Source organism: Heliangelus exortis, chromosome 15, assembly GCF_036169615.1.
Source record: "Heliangelus exortis chromosome 15, bHelExo1.hap1, whole genome shotgun sequence".
Lineage (NCBI taxonomy): Eukaryota > Metazoa > Chordata > Aves > Apodiformes > Trochilidae > Heliangelus > Heliangelus exortis.
Genome location: NC_092436.1, coordinates 11,019,065 through 11,039,852, shown reverse-complemented (window position 1 = coordinate 11,039,852; position 20,788 = coordinate 11,019,065). Strand labels below are relative to the sequence as shown.

Here is a 20,788-nt window from a genome sequence, read left to right as displayed (position 1 = left end):
ATGAAGCAACTCTGGTTACTTCAATAGAACAACTGAGAGAGCACAATTAAGCATCTGGGTAAATATTTGCAGTAGAATTATACTTGATTTGTCTTAACGAAGGCCACTGATCTACAGTACCTTCAGAGATAGTTTGATTTATTTTTTTATTATTATTTTTTGGTGGTTTAGAGAACAATATAATTACAAAAATCATGGGTTTGTAACACCTGTTATACAGGGGCAGAATGACCTTTATATGTTAGCCTAAAATAGTAATTAAAAGAAATCCATAAATAATGCACAAAGGAGCTGTACATCTGATCACAGATCCCTGGGTCAAGGGTTGTAAAACATTACTGAAGGAAAATCAGAGAGAGGAGTAGTCTAAAATCAGTATTTTATTTTGTTACAGAAATCATAACCGGGCCTTAGATTATTTTGATTTAAAATTCTCATTTAAATGGACTTCATTAAATGGTGAGAACTGTAGCTTGCAAAAGATTGCTTGCAGCAGAAAGTCAACCAAAGCTGATTATCAGCAGCTCCAGGATTCAGCCATGTCAGAATATCAAAGTCTGTAGCTAAACATTTCTTGAAAAGAAGAAATCCCACCTAAATTAGGAATAATAATCAGCTACAGTGAATACCTTGCACAAATTAATTTTTAGCACTGCACAAAAGCGAAAATACATGCAAGATATGAATATTTTATTGCATAAATTGCAATATTAGTTCTCACTACCTTATGTTGTGAAGGAAAGAAAATAATTTAAATTGTTCTTACTCCAGATGGCAAAGAAATGTTAATCTTCTTGTTGAAATAATTGAAAAACACCAGCCACAACTCTATCTTGCAAGCATTTTCATTAAAAATCTATTTGACACATGAACACTACAGAACTTTTCACAAGATACATAAGTAAAACTTTTTTATTTTGCACTTTCAGGGACTAGATTTTCAAAATACCTACAAAAATGCCCCTGTAAAAAAAAAATAAAATATATATATATATATAAAATATTCACTTAAATATACTTCAAAAAAAAGGAGTAAGTTTTACATTCCTAGAAATTTTTGCTGGACAGCCTAAGACTTGGTAAACCCATAATCTCACAAATGGTATGTGGGAAAAGTTACTTCCTTGATGAATGGTAAAAAAGACACACTAAGTTTCTTTCACTGCTGTGTTATGTACTTATCCTCCTTAACTTTGAGCCTGGAGACACCTCTGTCTCCAGTGATTTTAGAGATCCAAGGCAACCAGCCCTAACCTATGCACCTGGGTTACCTCCTGGTAGCCTCCAGTTAGCTGAATTCAAGACAGTGCCAATGACAAATTGAAAAGAAAATCAAAATCAGGTATCACTTTTATTACCCATGACTAAGTATCCCGAGAACTGCTTTGCCTTTATTTACTAATGAAACTTTCAATGCATTAATTAGGTTGCTACAATTATTCACCAAGAAACCAATTGACTTTGCCCCTTCTCCAGAACATTGGCTGCTTGGAGCAACCAGTACAAACTTTTTCTACAGAGATGTAGAAAACACTGTGGAAACATTTTTTTTTTTTTTTTTTTAATGCATCTTTCCCCACAAGAGCCTAAATACCTGAGCTTCAAAATGGCTCCTCAGTTTTCACTAAAGCAGGGAGAAATACATGTTCCTGTTGAGAATATTACTGCATGTCTTCCATGTCAGCACTAAATTAGAAGGCACACAGAAGACTGCTCAGCTTTGGTAAACTGCTACAAACATAAAGAAAACTGCATGGTTACAAGTAGGTAAACACCAAGTAAGTGTTTTCAATCATTTTACTGCCTAATATATTTACCTGGTAACTATTCTAACCTGATCATGCTTAACGATCTGAAATCTCTTCCTCTCCCACCCCTCCAGGATCAGGATAAGAATCTGCTTCTAAGAAGGTTCCACCTTCATCTGAAGAATTTTACTGTTATGTTTCATCACTGTTTTGCAGTTTCTGATTCAGAACCAGATACTATAAAATGCTCAGAAACACTGGCAGTAAGAAAACGTACTCATCTTCATTACACTAGTATATCACAACACAAAATCCATGAGCTGTAGCAACTGCTCCCCTATTACCCTCAGAATGCTGTATTTTATTCCTATTCTAAGGAATAATCTCCATGTATTAATACATGGCATATATATATATATATATATATATATATATATATATATATATAACACGCTTCCCTCTTCACACCTCAGAAAAAGGGGAAGAGGAGGAAGGAAACTAAACATGCACTGTTTGGTGCATAAAAATGGATTACATAAAAGTATAAATTTGGAGCATTGGTATAGCTGAAAGAAAAGCCAAGTCTCCAGGCTGGAGTTCAGAATCAAACACACTGTGTTCCAGAAACAGAGCTGCTGTTCCAACTAAAAATTATTTGTCATCTGTTGGCCCCAGTTTTGAGATGTGACTGGAGTGTTGGATGGTCAAAGCAGGACATCTGAAATACTTCTTTATAAAACCCTCACAAGCTTTTGCATTTGGGTGGGATGTTGTTTTTGTTGGGTTTTGCGTGTTTTTTTTTTTAAACTATGAGTAAATAAAATAAAAAATAAATGTTGCAAGCTACGTATTATAAGTAAAAAGTGATAAGTTGGAAAAAAAAAAGGAAAAGTAGTCACATAAGCTGTAATTAATTCATTAGAAAGGAGAGAAGAATCTGCTTTCAAAACCCCAAATGAAATACTCTTTCAAAAAGATGTGCAGGTACAAGATGTCCCTGCAGTATCCCAAGATGCTATACTTTGAGATTAAGAACATGCTTGTCTAGCAAAAATACACCAAGAAAGAATCCTGCTAATCTCACATTAAATATGGGAATTCTCCTCTATTCTAAAGATAAACACCACAACAGACATGTACATATCTTGTCTTTGTAGGAAGACAGGCACATAAAAGAAGTAGAGGAATAGAAGTTGCTAGTAAAGGATGACTTAGTTTGTTAAGGCCTTAATATTCTATTCAGTTCACAGGATGGGATTGTTAGAAGCTTACTGTAAGAATGAAGATGAAACAGGAGTGAAATAACTTAAAAAGCCTGGCACAAAGAAGTAATTACAATGGAGTTGAGAGAAATATAAAAATAAAACTGGTGATGATTGTGCCTCTGTGTGCCACTGCACAGATAAACTACAAAGGCACAGGTTATTTACAGTACAGGCATACAGAGACAAACTGTACAAATGTAAATTCATCAGTTCCCTTGAGCACACATAGCTTGAAATACATACTAATTTCATTAGTATAGACAAAGTTACAAGGAAAATCGAGAATATAAATAGCCAAATACTATTTTTTTGTAAATACACAAATACTATATTTTTTTCTTTAATTATCACTCCATTGTTCACATTTAAATTTAATAAGCTTTGTTGTTCTGTCCAGAACTAGATATTTAGCAAAGGGAAAATGGATGGTTACCCCTATTCTGTCCTAATCAAAGAAACATTGCTCATCTTCTTCTCATCTCTGAAAGTTCATTTTCCCAGTTTTCTTCCTTATTTCACACAATGAAGAGCATTAAATATGAGACAAAATGAACCTTAATGCATTTTTTTCCACATGAATAAAAAGCAATTAACAGGTTTTTTAGTATTAGCATATTTTTATCATTAGTGTTATCTTTGTGTGTTGGTTGTGTGGAAACACAGTTGCTGGAAACTTACATAAGCTGTGAGACTTAAATTTAGATACAGGCAGACAAGTTTTCAGTTAATGACCATCGGCTTCAGAGATCCAAGGGAAGATGCTGCTCAGAAAAGGATCAAACCTGGTAACCGGCATTATTATAGGTACTCTCTCGTTTCTTTTATACTCCCAAATAAAAGAAACGCTAGTTTGGACCTATTATTAACTTAAAAAGGTTAGAACACTGGCCTTAGCTAAACCCACCCATGGACTAATGACTACAAAATGCTTATTACTGGTCCTCTTTTTATATTGGAAAAAGGATCAAGGCAAAAAAAGGAAAAGAAATTTCATGAACGTTCACAGTGACACTGGAAGCCTACTGCAAAAGACTATGCTGGATAGAACTTTTTTCAAAGCATGAGGATAAGGTCCAATGTGAGAAAAACAACATTTCAAATATAGCTCTTTCTTCTATGTTACGCAAAACAGAAGTGATTCACAGCTTAAAAATGTACCCCATATGTATACATACATCCATAATGTATATACTCATATCAACAGGGATGTAATACAGCTGCTTAAATACTTTGGAAGTAATAAAATCAGGAAACCTCAGAGGAGAAAAATGAATAAGTAAAAGGAAAATTCTGTATGTTATAAATACAATGAATAGCAGCATGGAATTGAAGAAGTCATTCATCTCCAGGTATCAGTAATGAATGGAGAGCTCATTTGTGGTGTGGTTTAAATCCACCTTTCATCACTCTCCTGGTCATTCCAAACTAGTAAAAATACTTTACTTCTAGTTTTCAGAGCTAAAGAATTTCTTTCTGAAAATGCCTGAAGCTGAAGACTTCGCCTGAATGCTACATTTATTTACCACATACATTTAAAAACTATCTGATGATGGCATATTTAAAGTGCCATTAAGTAAATCCTTTCATGTGTCATTTGTTAAAGTATTAAAAGTATACATGTACATTGCAAAATGTATTTTAATATAATGAAAGCTGTTATACATTAAAAAGAAAGGAACAGATGTTAATTCTTCTCCATCCTCACACTAAAATGAAGCTGTCACTGTTGTGTGCAGTTTTTCTGCAATGGGAAGCACAAATGGTTTCCCTGCACAAATGGTACATAAAACTATCCAAAACAAAGCACTTCAAGCTAAAGGGACTTCAGTGAATTTCTCTCAAAATCAGTGTCTTTCCCTGAATGCTGACTGACAATCCTTTCAATTCTCATTTCATTCAAAAGCAACCACTACAACATATTCAACTCATCATTACCTATCTCACACTTACGTCAAGAAAATTAACATAAAAATTCTGCTCTCTTAACACTATAAAGTGACTGCCATAAAATTAGAATGAAATGTTGAAAGAATGGGTGATACTAATGAAGTGTCAAAATAAATTCTATCACAAGGCCTTTAAAAAAAAAGTATTTTTCATATACTGTAAATCTATACTTGAAATACTAAAAATGACAATGACATGAAGAAGCTTACACAGAGTTCAAGTTGAACTCTCTCAGTCTACTGAGTTCCAGTTTCCAGGCTGGCTTCAAAACCATTAAACACTTCTAGATAATTGTGTCTCCTAAAACTTACAGGGTAGTTTTTCTTCATGGGTATTTTATTACCTAAAGTCTATGATCTTTCAAAAAACATCCCAACAAGTAAGCTTGACTTTTATTCTGCAACTACCCAGAATTATTCATCAGCATTTATTTCTTAGCTGAACAAAGAAGCAGAGATGGGCTATTTATCTTCCACAACACTTCTCAGAAAACCATTGCTCAGAACTAAGCAAGAGACTTGTGTATGAAAGCCAAATGACTGCCACCAGAGCAAGACTCCTAGACACAGAACTTCTTACTACTGGTTGCATGAAATCTGTAGTAATAGACTGCTTCCCATTTCAGCAAAAAGATCATGAACTTGTGTCTCCTTAGCACTACTGACAGCAGCCAATATTTACATTGCCTCCACACCATAATGTATATATTGCACTGTCATTATAATTGATGCTATGAAATGAAAGCTACAACTGACGTGTTCCCTGTAATGTCCATTAGCAAAACACTGACACTTGATTTTTCATTTCTGACAAATCACCCAGACTGATCCATGACACTGCATTTTTACAAATGTGACAGCAATCTGCCAGTCATTCCCATCAAAAAGCATCTGCTCTGTCTTTTAGTTCTCTCTGATTTACTTTCTTGATAATAACAGGAATATTCATTGCAGGGAACTTAAAACTGTAACCTAACTGCTGCTTGTTTAAGACAGTAATGTATTGATATCTTCAGATTTTACACTTTTGGAAGGATCTAGACCTCTTTAAACATCACCACAGGCATCACAGATGAACACTACAAATAAGAAATGCAAACTATACTGGCTTTAAAGAAAAGTTATAGAAACAGTATTTTTCTGGCTCAGAAAAAAAAAATGTGCTAGTACTACTTAGCCATAACTTTGAAGTAGAATATAATATTTTAAAGCACAAGATATAGAGAAAAAAAGTTCATTTACATTTGAATTTCAATTTTTCCTTTATTCTTGTATTAGAAGCCATTTCCCAGAGAAGGGAATTAACAGAGCTCACAGCTCATTTCCTATGCAATCGTACAATCCTACAGATCTTCAGAAATGTAAATACCTACAACAGAAAGAATTTATATTCTTTTTATTACTAGCTTTCCCTTTTTGTAGCCTATTGATAGCACTGTAGAAGAGTAAAAAAATATTATTGAAAAAATAAAGAAAAAACTCCCTAACTTCTTAAGCATAGTAGAAATTAACTGGTGATAAAGCAGAACTGGAGATCTAGGTGGAAAATTTGTTGAAAGCAGATAGTGATCTCGGCTATTTTTTGGAGAAGAGACTCAAAAAAAAAAAAAAAAAAAGCACAAGCAAGTTACCATAAACTAGCATTTCTTACTGATACTTGTAATGAAGGGAAAAAAAAATTATTTCCGGGATAAGAATACATTAATTCCTAGTGAAATTAAATCTGGCTGAAACATAAGAACTCAGGCTGTGTTAAGGCACAGAACTGAACTGGCTTCATGTCTGGATGGATGCTTTTTCCTGATGCTTTATGGTTTCCTGTTTTGCTGAAATATAAACAAAGCCATAAGAACACATTTAGAAACTGAATTAATTGCCAAGTTAATGCTGTTCTGTATCATTGTAATTAACATCTAAACAATTTATTTAAAAAAATCAAAATGTGTTCATTTAATTAACACTTATTTTCAAGATAAGATTTTACAAGGGGAATATTGAAATTATTAAATATTCCATCTATGTATTTATTTATTTTTAAATATAGCCTTGCTGCTTTCAATGAAGATTTCACTCTATCAAGTCAAGGACACTCCAATGACAAAGGTCCCATTAATACGCCTGCTATTACCCCAGCTATCTCCATCTGCTTTTTCACATCTCAAAGGATGTAGAGCAATCCCTCAACTCCCCAGCTGCAGACTTCGAGCCCAGAGGAACTGAGGCTTCATGAGAATGAAAGAGTCTGAGGTGCACTCAACATTTTACTGCTAGAAGAAGTTGCTTATTTACATCCTTCACACTTGGCTGATGGATGGGGCTACTACAGCTTGGTTGCCCATTACAAAACCTGGTAAACCCTCCTCAATAGTTACACTTCTTCCCTTTAACATAAAGACTGCTGACATTTTAAGGTGTCCTGTATCACCCTACTCAACCTTAGACACCAGAGAGTTCATCTCTGAACTACTAACAATTAGCAGCAACTAAAAAGAGCTCAGCCTCAGTAACTGTAATTGAATTGCTGTAAGTAGATGATTCTCAGTCTAAAATTCCAAATTTTATTATAGAAGTAATTCCTTGGCATTGAAACCAATCCACAAGCAAAACCCCAGTTTATCTCGCTAGGCTGCTGCTACAGTCTTGCAAAGAACTGGAGTCATGTTTAGGTTTTAGGATACAATGAAACTCTGAGCTGTTTTGAACACTAAAGTAATTGGAAGAGTTTCAAGGCTTACAAAACATTTGAAAGCAGCAATAGCAACATTCCTGTCAAAACATAAAACAAGCCACAAAGTTATCTCAATGATATAGTATAAATTTAATTTTAATATTAAAAAGGGAAGAGAAATGGCTGACAAAAATTTCATTATCTGAGCTTTAGCCAGAATTTGCATGCTTAGTGCATTGAGAAATGCAATATTCTAACAATAATGTGTCCCTCCTGTCATCTCATTTAATTGGGCTGCCTAAAGATGCACTTCTTGAAAAATACTGTATGAATATCTTATTGGATGATTATTACAGGCAAAGACATTTTTTCATTGCTACGTTGAGTTTGGTTTACTAAGCAGTTTATTCTGCTAATATGTCCTTGCAAGTCAAAAGCCAGCTGGCTCCTCAGTTAGCAATGGAGAAGTTTCTGCAAGGTAACTTCCACAACAGGCACACTACAGAAAGTTTATATATGCTTATTCTTCACTTTCCTCAATATGCTCAAGTCATTTTTCTGTTCTGCTTTTCTACTCTGGTACTACTGTCAAACCCATGTAATTATTCCCTCTGTATCATTTAACAGTAAAACACTTTGGGCTTCTTTCAGATACATTTTCTGGCCTTATTTTCTCCTCTTATTTATTTTACAATTGGTAACACTAACTTTTCTTTTGCTTGTGAATTTTTTCTTGCTGTAAGGAAATAAACTAACTTGTGAAATGCCCTTTTGATTTGACAGCACACCAGCTATACTCTATACTCAGCTATACTCTAAGTATAACTGTCCTTAAAAAAAGATGATGTATGAATATCAATCAATACTATGATGATATTTTCAGCAGTGTCAGCATTATGGAATTACTAATCATGACACCCCTTTTTAAGAAAAAAAAAAAACGAGCGCTCAGCAGCTCAGATGAGGGTGTTCAATCAGACAGATTTTAGCATGCATCAGATCAATCTGGGCAACTTTATAGTTTTTTTAATAATTTAACTGCAATTGCAGTTAGTCAACTGTCAAGAAAACTCTGACTCTGACTTCTCCATTACTGGAAAAGTGGACAAAATCAGAACATTTTTCTAACTGACATTTTTCTAACTAACATTTTCCTAGATAAAGTGTCTACTAATATAACACAGGTAACTAATGCATTAATGAAATTGTTGCTTTCTTCAGTGCTTCTTGAAATTAACAACTGTCTCTTTCTTTCCTGACTTGAAAAATCTTTTAGCAAGATACTGATGCAGCTATTACTCAGTTTTGTTAAGGCAGTTATGAATATCTTTGTTACACTTCTAAAACTAAATCATCAAGGGCATATTTAATAGTAAATGAAAATTTTAAATCAAAATTTCATCTGAGCTCACACAACAATATTTACACTCATTAAACAACTAGCATTTTCTCTAGAAGTTAGATTTAAAATCAAAATTCTAAAACAGGATACATCACATTTCCTTTAATAATTTACTGTAAAAACCAAAGGAAATTAGATTACTTTATTTCGTTAGCTTATAATAGTCTCCAAGAGCTGCTGATAATTCATAAATTTAAAGGAGAAAACCAGCCCAGTAAGTGTGACATACCCCAATTTTATTTTGATTTATTTTTCTTCTAAACAAACCCAGCATCCTCCCTCTGTCTCTGTGCATGCATTTTCTCCCACTACTAATTATGCTAGATTTCAATGCTGGTTTTCCTGGTATTTTTGTCAATTTTTAAATTTTAAATAAAAAGCAAAGTTAGGTAGAAACCCCAAATACCCCACTTACTTACCAAATGCATCCCCTTTGGAAACAGACCAGGGAAGGGTAACTTGCCAGTTACTTTTAGTGCCATTCTCCACTGCCATACAAAGCACCAGAAGGAATTCACTGCTGCTCAACACTGTCACAGCTCCTGCACCACTATCTCTACGGCTTGCTGATTCCAAGAAGTTCTCTAAAATGGTTCATTAATCTGTTAGTGACAAACAGCTTTAGAGAAGCCAGGCACTCTGGAGAGTATTAATCTCCCACAGATAGAATGCTCATTCCTAAACGGATTTATACAGCATGGTTTTAATACACCAGAGGCTACAAACTGCACTTCAGATTTAGGTGTTGCTTCTCTGCTTACATCTCAGTCTTGTGGGAATACACCCAAACACCTCCATTTGCCTGGCTTCTGGAATCCTGTAACCTTCCATGACCATTTCATGGGCTTTGTCTTCCCTAACAACTGTTGCAAAATTGAAAGTTTGTTTTTCATTTGGGGTGAAAAGGGGAAGAACAGGTAATGGAGGCAAAACCATAAAATAATGTTTAATCTTTTGAGGTCCCTTCCAGCTTGGGTTGATCTATGAATATTTAGAGAAAAGTACACTCTAAATTAATTGCTTGATTTCTTGCATTAGACAACTTGTTATTGATGTCACCAAATATTACAGTTAGGAGCCCCTCTTAAATTATCTCCTCATCTCTGTAATGTTCAAAAGGCCAAGCTAGACTTCAGCTGACCTACAGCATAACATGATTATCTATAGCAGTTCATAATTAATGAATCATAATTAAGCTGCATGTGTTATCAACCATGTTGTTTTAGGAACCCATGGAAATACTAATCTTATTTTTGAAAATCAAATCTTTTTTGAGCTATTCTGCAAGGAAAATTTACAACTGAAGATGCTCTCAAAACCTGTGAGAATTCAAGACTACTTACATGAAATAAAAAAAAAAAATAATTAACATAGTTTGCACAAACAGAAGGCAAAACCAGATTCAATACTTTATAAAATCACCACTCTTAAGAAAAGCATGAAGTACTTAATACTAAGTATGTTCTTCAGTGCTTTCAAAACATATTTTGAACATTTCACCAGATCAGTACTAAGAAGGTTATAAAAAAAAAAAAAAAAAAGCAAAACACCCTGAAAAATTAACCCACAAAAGAAAACCAAAACAGGTACATTCATAGGCAAAACCAGATGATTTCTGCATTTTCCTGAAAGCCCAGAAATTTTAGGGACAGCATCTCACATAGACCTTGTGATCCTGTACCCAGTGAAATAATGATCACACTTCACTACAGGGTCTTGAAAAAAAACCTGAATGCTCTGTACTATTAATACAGTCAGTCATAATTCTGAGCTTCACTGAACTGGTGACACACAAGAGCCATTTATAAATGGATCCTCATTAAGATTCTATTTGATTCTGAGATTCTATTTAGATCCTATTTCTCTAGATCTGGATGCCAGGAAAGGCTCTATATATCCTATTCCATTTCTAGTAACTTTATTTAATTTGCATTTTATTTACATTGCTGGTACACTGCGTAAAATTACCAAACAGACAAAAAAAAAAAAAAAACCACCCAACAACAAAACCCACAACCCTCCCCCCACATGATAATAATAAACAAATACTATCTTTTTAATTCCCTAGTATAAGTTTATGCTAAATTCTCAAGAGCATGATCCCTTTAATACAAGTCAAAGGAATGAGTAGGTATTAAAAAGAATGCCTAAACACTGCAACTTCACACGTACTTTCTAGTTGACAATAAAACCTCAGCATATTCATTAGTTTCTGCTTATTTGCAACAAAACATCAATTTTTCCATTCATCCTAGTTCAGTGTAATTGGCCATTCTGCTTAGAACAGAAGAGACAATGAAATGAAGGGGCAAAAATCAGGCAAAATAGGACTCAGATTCCAACCATTGGGTAATTTACACAATGACCATACACATTATCTACTATTAACACTAAAACTCACACTTATAAAAAGTGGGTGTTGAAGTGTAATATTCTTGGCTGCCAGCCATGCACAGGAAATAGACAGGCTAATGCTAAAGAAAACATGTTTTTATTCATTTACCTTCTCTGTGAAATGAACTGTATAGTGAATTATTTAGAAGAGGAAAACTGTAATTGCATGTGTAATAAAGCTGAAAAATTAAGAAGAAGCAGATGGAAGACTAAAAGTTCTTTTTTGCAAGTGGTAAGAGGATGATTCATAAGTATTTCACATTAGCTAATATTACTTATGGGTCAAATATTTATGGAAAAATGTTCTTCTTAGGACAATGTGCTAAGAGAATTATCTCAATTGAGGCCCCTAATCAAAAAGAGAAAAGGTAATAAACTAAGAAAAAAGAAAAATGAGAAAACTTGTTCATTTGTCTTGAACTTCAGCACCTTGTGTCTTAGTTTTCTACCTCAAGAATTCAGGGCACTATCAGAAATGTCACAGATCACAGGAGTTCAGTTAATTTGCTTCTTCAAAGACTAAAATTTTTTTGCATATTTCACAGCAAACAGTGTAAACTTTGCAAAAATATACAAATTTAAATTCTCAGTAATGGCAATAAATTCACTGATATATCAGAACTCAACACTGGAAGAAATGATAGCTTCACACCTATGAAAAATGCTTTACAAAATGAGATGACAAATATTTTTTACATTTGACTTGCTCCAGTTCACGTCTTCCAGACAGGATAATAGATTACAGGATTATTCTTAGTTTAAATATGCATAAAGTGTCCATATTGTTAATACAGTCATCGGAGACCCAACATCACCACTTTTACTGCTGGTATTTTAAGAAATTATATTATAGAAAATTACAGAAATATAATATTCCATAATATATTAATAATATTAATAATATTATAGAAATGTAAAAACCTAATACAAATTTACAGTATCCTGTAGACATACAGGCAGAGGGGGTGAGTAGAGGGGCTTTGATTCTGGTCTTGTTTCATATTACTGCACATGTCCAACACATGAATTGCAGTAATTAGACTTACCTCTCATCTACTTAAAAAATTTCCCAATCTTTGAGTCTGTCTGTGTGTTGTCTACAGTAACCTTATGATTGTTGAAGGGCTGAACCTCTGAGAAAATCTCTAACAAGTATCTGAAGTCTCTTCTGTGATAGTTTGTATTAGTGTACAATAATACTTCAGCCTTTTTATTTGAATACAAGCAACAGGCATTTCACATCATAGACAACAGCAAGAGCATAGCCCAAAATGCACCACAGTTTCACAACAGTCTCAAGGTGTCAGTGAGTTAAAAAATAGTGCAATATGAAGTGCAAATCTTTTGATATAAAGCCAGAAAGCCTTTTCAAATGTGTAAAAGAATACACTAGATATACATATCTAGCAGCAAGTTACATGGCTCTAAAAACACCTTAATTTTATGAATTTCTGGTTCTGCAAGAAGCATTTTCTGTCTGCTGTTCTGGATCAAGAATAAAGCATTATGCATTGAAAATATTTAAGAGGAGGATATATGTAACTAAGTTGTTGAAATTTCTTGTGACATGGCAACTATAATGGATTATCTTTAATATCAAGGGAAATCAAACCCTCACTCAGTTTATTTTACTGCCTAGAGGACTTCAGGGATATTAAGCAATTCCTCCCCACACACTAATATTTGGGTGTTTCAACATACTCATTTTAAGTAGTTGTTCACATTTTTATTTTTTTCTTGTAGTGATCCAATAGCACACAGAATATCTTTTCCTTTCTTCCCATAAGACAGGATTTCAGTCACTGCATCTCAACTCTAACCAGCTGAATAGGTTATGCAAACCTAGCTTGCAATATCACACACCATGTATATAAAATTAGTATAAGAAAAATCACAAAAATGCTCAGCCTACAGCATAGAACAAAAACTCTGTAGTCTAGCAATGACCTGAAACATCTTAACTGTAAGTCTGGAACTTTCAGTTAAATCACCTTTAAAAAAAAAAAAGTATCCTGTTCTGTGTCTTAGGAGCAGACCCATACATTACATAGTAAAAGTCAGTATATACAAAGGATGCTTTGAAAGCAACAGATGCTACTGCTGTACATAAACAACCAGCCTAAACATGGACATAAATAAGCTTTCAGAAATCACTTGGCATCCTTGCAGCCTTTCACATATGGATTTTAGTGGCTATACTGTAGACTTTAGATCTAATTTTCTGCATGCCTGTTCCTTAAAGAAGTAATTTTCTCATGTCAATGAACCAGCTAAGGATACCCCAAATATGGGCAAAAAAATGAAAATAATAGGACATTCACAATATTAGTTCCACAAAAGCAAACCACATGTTCACAAATTCAGGGAAGGAAAATGGCAATGAGGCGAGTACAGGAATAAAAGAACACAAATTGGGAATATAGTTCATGCTACATAGATCTCTAGATACAAATACAATTTCTGCCATGGAACAGGCTGAGTAATTTATTCCAACTTTTTCTTTTGAAGTCTATAGATTTTTTTTTTCCACTGAGTTTGGTGAAAAATAGAAACACATCAAGCAGAATATTATTGTAGAATGCGTCATAACATGTGGCAGAACCCAGGACCCTGTGTAGCAAGGAATGAGACCACCAAAAGCTTGGCTGTTACCAGGGCTTAAGCCAACCAACCACGTATCATAATCTTCCTCCCATAAGTAGAAGATTACCTTGTGTGGTTCTCTAATTGAAACTCTAAGTTCCTCACCACTGCCACTAGAAGCATCATCAGAAAAACAAATACTCCTCATGTAGTTCAAATTTTAAGAAAATCTTAGAAGTTTCTTATCAATAAAGCACCTCAAGAACTGTCCCTGTTCACAATCCTATCTCAATGAAGGAAAGATAAAGAAGATCATCAGAAATCAGCTGCAAAATGAACTCTGCATTTACATTTTGTTTTATGTGTAGAAGGAAAATCTTCTGCCTAGATAATTTCTTTTTGTAATACTGTGTTACCTATGTCAATGAGATACTGTATTGTTGGGGGATAATGGTCTCCTGTTGCTATTAAATGCCAAGACACAGCTAAGCCATTTATTCACGAAGCAAGGGATATCAATTTTGTACTTTTCTACTACAAATAACACTTCTGTTCCACTAAATAATATGTGTTGATTCAATATATTGGTCTGATACCTTACATTGCATCAGAGCACCAGTTGATCAAATGCTGCTGCATGAATTTGCAGCATTTGTGCTGACCCCCTATAGAAATCTGAAGCATTTACAACCTTTAATCCAAGCCTATAAACCTCAGCCAACCCACAAATAAAACAGATAGTTTTATGGCCATTTTGTAGATAGAGAAACTATGACTTGCCCCACCTTACAGCACAGCCTAGAAAAATGACCAGAAGCAGAACTGGAGGAAGATATATGAGAGACATGTGGTTTTCTACTTGGGTTTGCAAGCATTCACTAGCACATCAAAATATGGATGTGATTTATACCAGCAGCATAAAGAGTGTCCTTTCAAACTGCAGAATGAAGTTTGCTGCGTGGCAAGAAAGGAGGGCATGGTCTGTGGGCATCATACCTCAAAGATTTCAGGTACCTAAGCAGACTGCTCTTTTCTGTTGATTCATCCTTCATGCACTACTCAGGGGGGCCTCAATCAATCCCTACTTTAAAAAAAAAATCCTGTTCTGAATTTCTGTACTGAGATGAATAAGCAAATCCTTGAAAAAGTCCTGCAATCCTTCTTCACCTGAGGAAAAAGAAGATTTGAGCAAGGTTTCACACATCTATCAATTTGTTGTAGCTTCAGACATGTTTTCTGTAGGTGATGAAAATTTGGGGATGTCCTGTGAAGCAGTGCAGTGGAAAAGAGAACTACGTTGGCAGAGCTTGTCACCTCAACTCACCAACAGCCACCCCAAAATGCCTAAAGAAGCAAAGAAGATACCCTAACTGCTAGATAATGCTGACTACAGAAATCTTCAAATGGAAACCCAACAGAGAGTCCAGAGCATATGGGCTGAGCTCTTCAGCAGCAGCAGTGGTAACCTGATTGTTGGTGCTCAGACAACTGGTAGTAAGGCAGGGCTGCTCAGTGCCAGTGTCTGGCTCAGGGCACACAAGTCAGAGGGCAACAGCATCTCTCCTGAGACCCCTGATGGCTTACATGTTGGTGATGTGGCTGAGACCAAGAGGCTTTTCAGAGTTTCCATGACCAGGAGACACAAACTGAAGAATCGGAAATTTTCTGTGCATCAGTTCATAGCCCAGTACTGCAGTGCTGGGTGAGCATCTCTGAATTAAAGAAAGTCCTGCCCAGTGGCTGGTTTCCTTCCTGCACAGATGCTGAGCTAGTTTCCTGACATAAACTTGACAGCACAGATAAGCACCACAGTGCAATTCAAACTCAACCACAATCAGTTTACAGAAGAACAGAACTGAAAAGCAATGTGCTAATTAAAGCGAGGATTCCCCTGTGCTCCAGATAAATATAGTAAAAAATTAAACTTGCCTGTAACTCAGACAGCAGGCACTTGAGAACAACAAAGGGCCAATAAAAGATCCATTTCCCATTTTAACTACAATAAAGGTCTCAAAAATTGGGAGCTGGAAAAAGATTCATATCCACAGCAAAATGTGTACAGAAAATCAGAAAAAAGACTCTTCCAATGATACCCATATTCATTTCACAACTAAGAGAGCTCTACAGCAAAACCCCTATGAAAGTGTTGCTTTTTAAAATTTGATTCCAATAATGTACTTTGCTCAGGGTAACTGGCATCCACCTACCCCTAATTATCCGTTCAGATCCAGTTCAGACCAGGAAACCATATGCATGGTAAAGCCAATGTAACATAAAAGCTTAAAACAGTCCCCCCAAGATATTAAAAGCATATAGCCTTGAGCTTCTTTATTTTTCTTTCATTTTTAAGCTGAAAGGACGGGGTAGGCCCAGGGCATTTTACCCTCCTCTCTCTTTTCTGCAGTCTCCCTTCTTTCTTTGCTGGCTTAGTGATTGTCCAGCAATTTGGTCACCAAACCTCAGTTAAGTTCCTCTGCCTTTTACAAACTTTTTTCCAATCAGGAACAAACCACTTAAGACAATCTATAAATTAAGCTCTATTTTCCTGATGGGAGAAGTGTCTAAGTATATTACTGGGAGACCTGGAAATGCAAAACTATACTAGAAATCTATAAATTCTTAAACATCTCAGCTGATACTAAGAAACCATTAATGCTCTGGAGGTGGATTCAAATTGCATGTGCTGCACACTTGTGTTTACAGATGTCTGAATAAAGGATGGTTATTTGCTTCTTTATATTCCCTGGGGCATAAGGTAATGTGGTAGCTAAAGTAAACAGCACCAGACAGACTTAAAAATTGACCCTGCACTTCATTCTACATTTTCCTAATGGGCCTTTCATTAGCAGCACCCAAAGACTGAAAGCATAATTTACCTTATGTAAATTATGTTAATTATCCCACATGAGACCCCCAGTGACCACTCTTTAAAACAGCTGGTAATATCTATTTTAATTGCAAGCCCACTGCCTACCTACCTTTTTTGTTTTCAGAATGCTATGTGCAATTTTTTGTGGTAATTTTTTGCCTGCCTCATTAAAAAATTACCTGATGATCTTCAGGTAAGTACTGCATTAATAATGTCAGAGCTTACCAGATGCTGAGGAAGTGCAAAAACTATGAAAAAAAAAAAAAAGCAGAATATCTTACCAAAAAATAAGAATTTCCACTTCTGCATTAAATTCTGCACATGGTGCAAGCAAGAATTTTTATGAACCAGTTAGTAAGTCATTAGTAATAATTATTAATGGATTATGACATCCTGGATGACAAGCTTATGACTCTGTTCTAAGAAAAAGTAAAAATAAAACTTAAAAATTCCAACACTATGCCACCAGCACTGACAACTTCCACACAGAGCAAGGGTGTAACAGTCCTGCAGTAAATGTAACAACGTTCTGTAGTCATCAAACTTTCACTGAAAGAACTGCATACCTATAATCAATCCACATTCTCATGATTAAATTAAAAAAGAGATAATTTCCTTATACAAAAGACAAGCCTAAAAATCCTTCTCTGAACAGCAATTTTTATATAATGGTAATCATCACAGGGCAACACATCAATTAATTAAAAAACTACATTTTAAGGATATCTGGTATTTTCTCATTCCTCAGTATTTAGCAGGGCCAAGTTCTGTGTAATTATGAGCAATGTGTCCATCTTAAGCCCTAAGCAGTCTTCAAATATTTGATTTGAAAACTTCTGGCATACTTTGTACAACGAATACTGAAAAAATATGGATCTTTTTCCACTCCACATTACAAGGTATGAAGCACCAATAACCCCAACACATCCAGCACATCACTATGCTTTTCACAACTTGATGAAATTTTTTTTTAAAATGTGTAAGACAGCACATTTTATCATCATTTGATTTGCTCTCTATGATGAGCCAGCAGGTAACAGAAAGATACAGAATGGGGAGGACAGCACAGACAGGTGAGCTGCTGGAGGAGCCTAAATCAGAAGATTAAAGCAAAATGCCAACTCTTTGTTTCTTGGAAAGATTGGCTAAGGGACAGCAAGCACAAATGGAGAACTGGCATCTTGCTCTCCACTACACCCAGATTACCCATTCTTCATCCTCTACCAAAAAAGATTTAAGTCCTGCTATATACCTCCCAGTTTATAGGAAAAACATATGGCCAGAGAAGAAAAGGTGGAACTTCTCAGTGAGTCAAACACTCCACATTTAAAATTTTGAAAAACATCTTCATCCCCAAAACATCAACCTAAAATACAACTCAAGAATAGAAAGATAATACAGTTGACATGGTCAATAAGACTGATTATTAATACATAGAGCAAATAGACTGCAAACTGAAAACCGAGATCTCCTTACTGTCATGAATCAGTTATAAATAGCTCACAGCAAAGAAAATGTTACTAATTTTAGTTTATTTTGTTCAGCTTCATTCACTTCTTTAGCTCATGGTTCACTTACTGACTGTCAAAAAAAGTAAAAGCAGAATTAAGAAACAAAGCACTCTTCTGACTACTAAACATCACCTAAGTAATATGATGACTGCCATAAAAGATGATGTCTGCAGCTCTAAAACAAGTATTTCGTAGTTTTTGCACTAATTGGTTTTCATTCTTAGTTCTTGGAAAATATTTCCATTGAGATGTTATGAAAGTGAATAAATGGAAATAAATACAAGACTTTCTAATCTGAATCCTTTTTATGAAACGGAACCAGTCAACACCAACCCATAGAAGTGGATTATGGCATGCAGCTGGGGAATTCTAAAGGAATTGGACATTACCAAGAGTCTACTGTTCTGTACAAGGCACTACAATTACACTGGAGTTTTTAATTTATTTTTTTTTAAAAAGCCTTAAATCCAGAAGAAAATTATTGAGATAGTGAAGCTTTCTTAAACCTCCTTATGTCATATAATTAAGATCATTCTAAATGATAGTGATTTTTAATTGAGACCACTAGTTTGAATTGTGCACCCCAAAACTGAGCTCTTCAGGTGAAGAATTTCAATGTCCTACACGCCGCTTTCTTTACTCTAATACCCCAGTTCAATCCTGAGAAGTGAGAAATAACGCCTGAGAAGTCCAACTCCCTGCATCTCCAGCACATCCCATAATGATGCCACACAGCTCTTGGTCCCTGAAGAAACATGGGATTTAAAGCACAGATGGACAAAACCAAGTAATTTTCCAGTGAGAATGACAGGATCATCAGGAGCACAAATTTAGAAGAATCTGACAATTCTAAAGAGAAAGAAGAGGTCTGAAATGCAACAACTTTTCTGGAGATTATGTCCTATGTGTTATATTGTTGTTGCCAGAATACCAAAGCCAAATAATATTTATTTTAATTTCCGTTTTGTGTGGATTATTAATGGAAATTATCTGTTTTCTGTCATCATGTTGTCAGCTGCATATTGCCCTAAACAATGAGTATGCCATAAGCTGGCTACTAATTTTAGATAGTTTTATTTATTTTAGCTCCTTTTGAGTTTTTTCCTTATTTACTATTGCAAAAATTATCTTTTTCAAAAGGCTTCTTTCTAATAAATCATGAATGCTAAAAGAGAGAGATCTCTTTTTAAGTGGCATACAGCTGTACACAGTCTATACCACTGATATTTTCTGCATTACTTTCTGCATCTTAAATGTGTGTTCATTTGGACATATACAACTATGCACACTTGTCTAGATTCCAGTTAATGAAGGTAACCAGTTGGCTAGAAAATACTCATAGAAATGCATTCCTTAGCTCAGTGAAAGTGGTGTGGATTATTACATGAACTTCAAAAAAAAGCCTATTTAAATAAGTAGGATTTTACATAAAGTACTTCTGAGTGTTAGGACAGCTGTAGTGCAGAGTTCTGTCTGTTCTTCAAATTTATCTATGTCTCTCCACATATTCTTTCTCCATCAGAATGTAACGAGTATAAAGACATACTTATGGTGTGTATATATGACTTAAGTGCCCTAAAACCCAAACCAGAATTACTTTTAAAAGCACAGCTATATATTCTGTTTGGGAAATAAGACCAAGATAATAGCAATACACTTTTCAATGTACTTAGAGAAAAGTAGATAACATACAACTCCAGGCAGATACATTCATTTTACTGGTATTCAATTCAGTTTTTAAAGTACATTAACTTTTAGACAGCATCCTAATAATAGCAGCATTTTGTGCAACTGTAGAACACTGGTATCAAAAGACTGCACTTACACATGTAATAAAGCACTCCATCAAGGATCCATAAATTTCTGGGCCATTCTGACTTGCTCTCTAATAGCATGAAACTAACCCCAGACTGCACTGAAGAGAGTCTGTAAGTTGAAAGTATAAAGGATTTTAACATCAGGCCTTTATGGAAATTTAAATAATACCTCTCTTCTCTGGAGAAACAGCATTCAGACATCAAAGGGATGTTGTTCTTTGTTGCAAGTGTCTCTCAAGTCATCTTGCTCCCCTGTGACAAAGTTTGTGGCAATCATACTCCTGGTGCCCATTACTACCAAGATCAGTAAAAGTTCCTTAGACGTAGGATAATGGCATGTGTAAAAATGCTGAACCTGAAAATTATGTTCTCACAACAATTTTTATCTCCCAAAAAAAAGATAAAATTAAAACATGGAACAACAAAGCAACTTTAAAATAATTCTACGGAAGTCAGACTCAACCACTATCCTTAACTTGAACTGTTTTTAAGCACCCTTGTCTGACCTAGATACTCAGCTTGCACTCCAGATGTTCTCCTGTTCTTTGCTGCTGGATTTGCTTTCTTACAGGCACTATGAATGGG

General features: G+C 35.0%; 1 protein-coding gene across 5 annotated transcripts in view; it reads right to left on the bottom strand.

Annotated features, from left to right (window-relative positions):
• The window catches only part of GABRB2 (gamma-aminobutyric acid type A receptor subunit beta2), a 132,805-nt gene that overhangs the window by 89,770 nt on the left and 22,247 nt on the right, over positions 1–20,788 (bottom strand). The gene's annotated exons all lie outside the window — the stretch shown is intronic.